This window comes from Lygodium microphyllum, chromosome 5, assembly GCF_053477565.2.
Source record: "Lygodium microphyllum isolate KBCC chromosome 5, Lygodium_microphyllum_v1.1.10, whole genome shotgun sequence".
Taxonomy (NCBI): Eukaryota; Viridiplantae; Streptophyta; class Polypodiopsida; order Schizaeales; family Lygodiaceae; genus Lygodium; species Lygodium microphyllum.
This window is the reverse complement of record NC_141139.1, coordinates 40,073,696-40,080,154: the sequence shown is the minus strand read 5'-3', so window position 1 is coordinate 40,080,154 and position 6,459 is coordinate 40,073,696.

Below are 6,459 nucleotides of genomic sequence, written 5' to 3'. Positions count from 1 at the left end.
AAAGGCACACAAGATATATCAATAAGGAATCCTTTGTATTCATGATATAGAAACATACAACATTGAGGCACCTCTTAGGACTGCACTCTCATGACACGGTACATGTGAGGATTCACCACTAAGCATAGGGAATCACATGTAGAAGTACCTCCCAAGCAGAGTTTGAGTGACTACTACTCCCTATATAGGTGTTTTTGGCTCCAACACAATGATATAGCTACAAAGCCCATACCCTTACACTCACCCCCGCTTCATGGATTGCTGTCCTTAGCAATCTAAGGGTGGTTTTCTTGACTCATTCCAGGGTCTTAACAAAACTCATTCTATCAAGTTGGTCAATGTCTACCGGTGTAGGACTTGACTCATTAGTGGGTTCTTAACGCAGCCTTTTCTATTAAGTTGGTCAATGTCTATTACACTACGACTTGGGAGTCTTAACACAACTTTTCTATCAAGGTGGCTAGGGTCTACCAATCTAGACTTAGTTTTTATTATTTTTCATTCTAGTTCACCCTTGACTCAATTGCATTTGAGGAGTGGAGGCTTCATAGTCCTAACTCTATTTGGCTTGGTGCTTATGGCTTTGCATGCCAAGCTTTGTAGCCACGATCCCAACTTGTTGTGCTATTGGGGTCTAGGCATGGTGGCTCAAGTGGTACCATGTTGTGCCATGCCTTGAGGGAGGCAATCCATTGGGTTGCTCCTTGTGTAGTTCCTCCCTTTCTTCTTGCCTTTGTCTTGGGCCTTGGGGACTTGGGTTTGGTTCGTTTGCCAAGACACTTTTCCCTCATCTCCAAGTCGAGAACTTGGGTTGTTCTTCTTGGCCTCTTAGATCTTTCTTGCTTGCCTTAAACTTAGACAAACTGACTGGTTTAGCTTGCCTTTTTGCACAGAAGGTGCGGTCTTGGTGCATGGCACCTCTTTGGCTCTTCTTAGTCTCATTTGGAGTTGAAGTTCTTGAGGTGGCGTGGACTAAGTTGTCACATTTAGACCGGATTGAGAGTTGCGGAAGTAGAGGTATCATTGAAATTCTTGGGGTGACACCCATAATTGGAGTGCTTGGTATGTCATGGATCCATAGAGTCGAGATGACAATGCGTACACTGTATGCGGCTTGAATGTCGAGATCTTAATTTTTACCAACATTAAGTATGGTCCCAATGGGTTCCATAGTCTAAAGATATTCACCTTAAGAGTGAGTTAGAGAGTTCTCCATGACTCAACTAGCAAGGTTCCCTTCCATTTTACCTTGGTCAGCCCATATTGTGAGCACTCCCTTATGTTTTCCCTTCTTTGAGACTTTATCCTCTAACTCATTCTATCCAATTCATAAGGGTTTGCTTTTTCGGACTCAAAGGCGTAGCCAATGACTCCATTGCTGAAGTGCACTTGGTTCTTACTTTGATTCAAGTTGGCTAGGACGGGATGTGGCTTTGGATCGAAAGCTTGATTTGCTTCCTCCGTAGCCACAAGTTTAGTTTAGGGGGTTTTGGAGACATCTTCATTCTCATCTCGCATCTTAGCGGCCTGTTTCCATTTCTTGGTGTTTGGTTTCGTCTTCTTCTTCTTCTTCTCATTCTCATTCTCCTCATTCTCTATCGTTTCTTCTTCTTTTAATCCTTCTTCGCCTAGGTCCATCTATTGCTTCTCTTCTTCTTTGTTGTTCTTACCTAAGTCTAAGTCATGTTCTATCTCTTCTTCCTTAGCCTTCAAGCCTTGGTCTACTTTTCTTGCTTTTCTTGTTCTAGCTTATCTTCTTCCTTTGGCTTCCTAGCTCTCCACACTTGTTCTTCTAGCTTGGCTCCTCCACCTCTTTCTACTCACTCAATCTTTTCCCTAACTTTTTTCCTCTTGTTTTCTTCTACTTTCTTCCACATATTTGTTCTATCGTTTCTTTCTCTTCTAGCTTTTGCCTAGCTACCTCTATTTGTTCTATCTCATTTCTTTTTATTTTATTGTCTCATCTTTTTCTTGATCTTCTCTATGGCTCCATCTAATAAATATTTTTCTATCTCATCCCATATTTTCATGATTCTCTCCTTCAACTCTCTTTCCAACCTATCATTATTGAACTTTGTGGGTTTGGTTGGTTGTTGTAGTTGGGGTTGTCAAGGTCAAGGTGTTCCAAGATCTAGGTTGAGCTCATCCTCACCCTTCTTTTCTTCTTTGGCTTGCTCCCCTCTTGAGCTAGTATACTCCGTGCTAGAGATGCTTTGATATTGTGTTACAAACCTTCACAAGATTTTGAGTCATGATCTATCATAGAGGCACAAAAATGGCACAGCAAAAAGGCACATAATATATGTCACTAAGGAATCCTTTATATTCATGATATAGAAAGATACAACATTGAGGCATATCTCAGGATTACATCCTTGTGACGCTATACATTTGAGGGTTCACCACTGAGCATAGGGAATCACATATAGAAGTACATCCTAAGCAAAGATTGAGTGACTACTACTCCCTATATCGGTATTTCTGACCTCAACGCCATGGTATAGCTACAAAGCCTATACCCTTACACCCCCTACTCCCCCCAAAACCAAGCACCACATAAGAACAAAGCCTGCCCTAAGAGGCATCATATCTATTTGAATTGGTTTGCATTCAACTCCAACTAGATTGTTTGGCACTTGTACTTTGTTGTATTTTTTCTCAATAATACGGTCAGCTAACTCTAATTTGCCAAAATGAAAAACCATGATACCTCTTCCATCTATCTATCTGCTATAATTTGTTTTGATTGTGATGCAAGTTTGTCTCTAATTCCCATTCTACTTTAGCACTCTATTTTCAACTAGTAGATAATTCATGCGCTCTTTGATGTAAAAGGTTAGGCCCTGAATCAAATTACCATATAATAATGTCATGTGATCAATGTGCCAAAAAGCCACAATTTGGTGTATGGTGCTAAAATTTAATGTGCTCTCTCTCTCTCTCTCTCTCTCTCTCTCTCTCTCTCTCATGCACCTCAGGTCGCAAATTCTTGTGTTCACATAGCTTCAACTACCTCTTTCATATAGAACATTAGTCCTTGAAAGTTAAATATGAGAAATTATAGTCATGCTACCTTATATGAAGTATCCACTTTTTTATTATAGATAGCATTGAGGCTTCTTAGATCATTGGGAAGAAAGAGAGAGAGGGGGGGGGGGGGGAGGGGAGGAGAGGGAGATATATATAATGTTTGTTAGAGACAAAATTGGTATATGAAACAAATCATCGTATAGCTTAAGTATCATGTAAAAACTAAAATACCCTAAATTTGACCAAAAGCATCCCATATCTAGTCCCTATCTAGCATGCTATAAGAGGGTGATCATGATGGGTAATTTAGTAATCTAATAGTAAGGGCTATAATATATCATACATGGTGTAAGGGGAGAGGAGGGCTATCATATGTAGTCAACCTCATCATAGGCTTTCTAATCTCTGACTCTAAAGCTTTATCATGTCATGGCTTGATCTAAGCAAAATGTGGTTTGATGTGGATATGGTGGTTTGTGTTTGGATAGTATGGGTCTCTTGGTGGCTAGGATATTTTGAGGCTCTTCATAGAATGAGCCATTTTTGTGAAGTGGTGCATGGGAAGAAGAAAAACCAAGGGATAGGGTGCATTGGTGGGCTTGAAGGAGCTTGTGATGATCTGTTTTTGGGATTTGTAGCTTTGTACATGCAGAAGTCTCTCTTTGTGCCTCCATACTCTATGTAGAAAAGACCAAGGCATCTTTGATTAGGATAAGTCAATCAATCAACTGAGCAAGAGAAACCCTCTAATAGTGATACTTGCCCTTGATCTTACCTCGAGGATGTTTGATGATGCTCTAGGAAACCTTCATAGAATGCAATATATGACATTCATGTAGCCCAGTTATCTAATAAACCCATCATCTATTGATATAAGAAAGTATGGGGAGTCCTCATCATATTGAAATGGTGATAATCTATTTATGTCCAGTCCATGCTTGAAAAATTGATAAAGTATTGTGAATTACCAAGGAGTGTACATGGATGCACATGTGCACCTGTGCACGCACACAAGCACAATTGACAAAAAAAGGTATATTTATGTTTACAAAAGCCCCAAAATGGACTATAAGACCAAAGCATAAAGTGGGACTATAATTATGTCTTGCCATTGGCTACAATCAAATTATGAATATAAACAAAATCAAGTTGTATAGTCCTATGAATAGTGAGGGGACGCCTCTCCAATCTATCTTCTTGGCACCATGTATCATGTCCCTTCTCTTGTTAAGGGAGCTCCTCAATATTTGCCTCACAAGGGCTCTAAGTGCTTCTTTTGGTGTCTACGATGTGAAAAACTTAACTAAATCTTCATCAACCATGTCCAAGGTCTATCTTCTTGAGGTCATGCATCCTACACCTCCAACCATGTAGCTACTTAGAGTCTACCTCTACATAATGAGGATTCGTTTTATCATTAGGAGATGGAGGATCTTTAACATTGTCCTTGAGGAGGGAGAGGGGTCCTAAGCAATTTCCTAGGTGCCTACATTGTGCACATTCTAAACCAAATCTATACGCCTTGCTTTATTTTCTTGAGAGTGTGCAATCTACACCTTCTCCATTCATCTATGAGGCATATAAAGCACCAAACTGGTCATCAAAGGTCTCCTTATCCATGTTTGCATAGCTAGGTACTAGGAGCTTCTTCAGAGGTGCTTTGTATCAATCATGGGGGCTTGGGATGTTGCGATGAAAAGTTCACAAAGAAGTAGGCATGGGGTCGTGTTTTCTAATCATGAATCTAATTGCTCGTGCTTTGTATAACTTCATATTAGCTCGTGCCATCTAAGATATTCCCATCCTACATGACTAGAAAAAAGGCAAGTGGCTAAATTAACCTAATTGCTAATATACATTGATATAACTATTCTTTGCTCCAACAATGCCATTAAGCCTATGTAATCTATTGTTGGAATTTTAATAATATGGAAGGACAATTAATTTTGTGAATTATGAAGAAACATGCCCACATCTGAGTCACACATGTAAATGGAGATCAACAGGTTGATAATGTTATTGCACACCTCCATCCATATGCCGTGAACTTTGCATCAAACCAATAGAGTATTGCCCCAATCCTATGGGAATATCCTCTATAATGACTTACTCCTATATAGTTCCATGATACCAAGTGATGAAGTTAGTGCGATAGTATTTGCTTGAAACAAGATGAAACAACATCAAGCTCCAATGAAAACTACAAATTTGATACAACTTATGCAAGGTTTGTGTTACATATGTCTTCCTACTTTTTGAAGTCATCTATTGGATTGATCATTGTAGGCTTTTGCACAATCTCACCAACAAAGAGTAGCACTTGTAATTATGCAAAATTCAGCTACTTACATTCATGGATTGATCATTGTAGGCTTCTACACAATCTCACCAACAAAGAGTAGCACTTGTAATTATGCAAAATTCAGCTACTTACATTCATGTCACCACTACCTAGTTGACTCCTATAAGTGCATCCAAAGAAATTCCATGAGTCTAGCAATGGTAGCTTGGTTTTTGTCTCCTTCTTTAGGCATGCATGTGGTGGATTTTGTTGCATGTATACAGCCATTAGTAGTTGCAATGTGGACAAATAAGTCAGCTATACTTTATATGAACAAAACAGATATTCCTAACTATCACCTTGTTGATAGTAGCTAGTTGAAAACAACAAATCACTACAAACTTGTGTACTAGTCAGTGGGTTGAATATATGTGTTGTACATTTTCTAATTGAATTTTGTCAAACTTTTCCTAACTAGTTTGTCATTTCTTCCCCCCCTCCCCCCGAATGGTCTCTTTGTTAATTTAAGTGGATCATTCAAATAGAGTGTATGTGCATCTTTCAAATAAGGCACATATATCTTATTAAGTATACATTTAATATCATAACATGTATTGTAAATATAACAAAATAACTAACACTTAATTAATGATACATTGTCATTCATTATTTTCAAGCCAAGATTAGTTGATAATTTTATTGCATTAGTAACCACCTTTTTACTATAATGATTATATACTTTAGTTGGCTCAATCAAGATAATTTATTACTTGTATTTAATTTAAGAAAAATAGAAAATTTGCCTTATTTTCCAAATTTCTCTCACAAATAACATGTGTGGTTATCTAGAAGGTTTTGTAGGTGCCCTAATTAACAAGATAGATGATAGTTTTACACTTTGCCCTAAATCTATAGACTCTAGTGTTGGTTTTATTTTAAAAGACCATATGACCATGTTGGTATGGAATTGCTAGCTTGGAGTTAATATGTGTTGCCAACTCATTGTTAAGGACTTTCAATTTCCTTTCATTCATCAACTAATTGTGTCCCTCTATTTATATTTACTAGTTTACACACTCATTCTATTTGCACTTCCTACTCTTTATATATATGATCTCATCTTCTTCTTTTTTATATGTCAAAGTGTA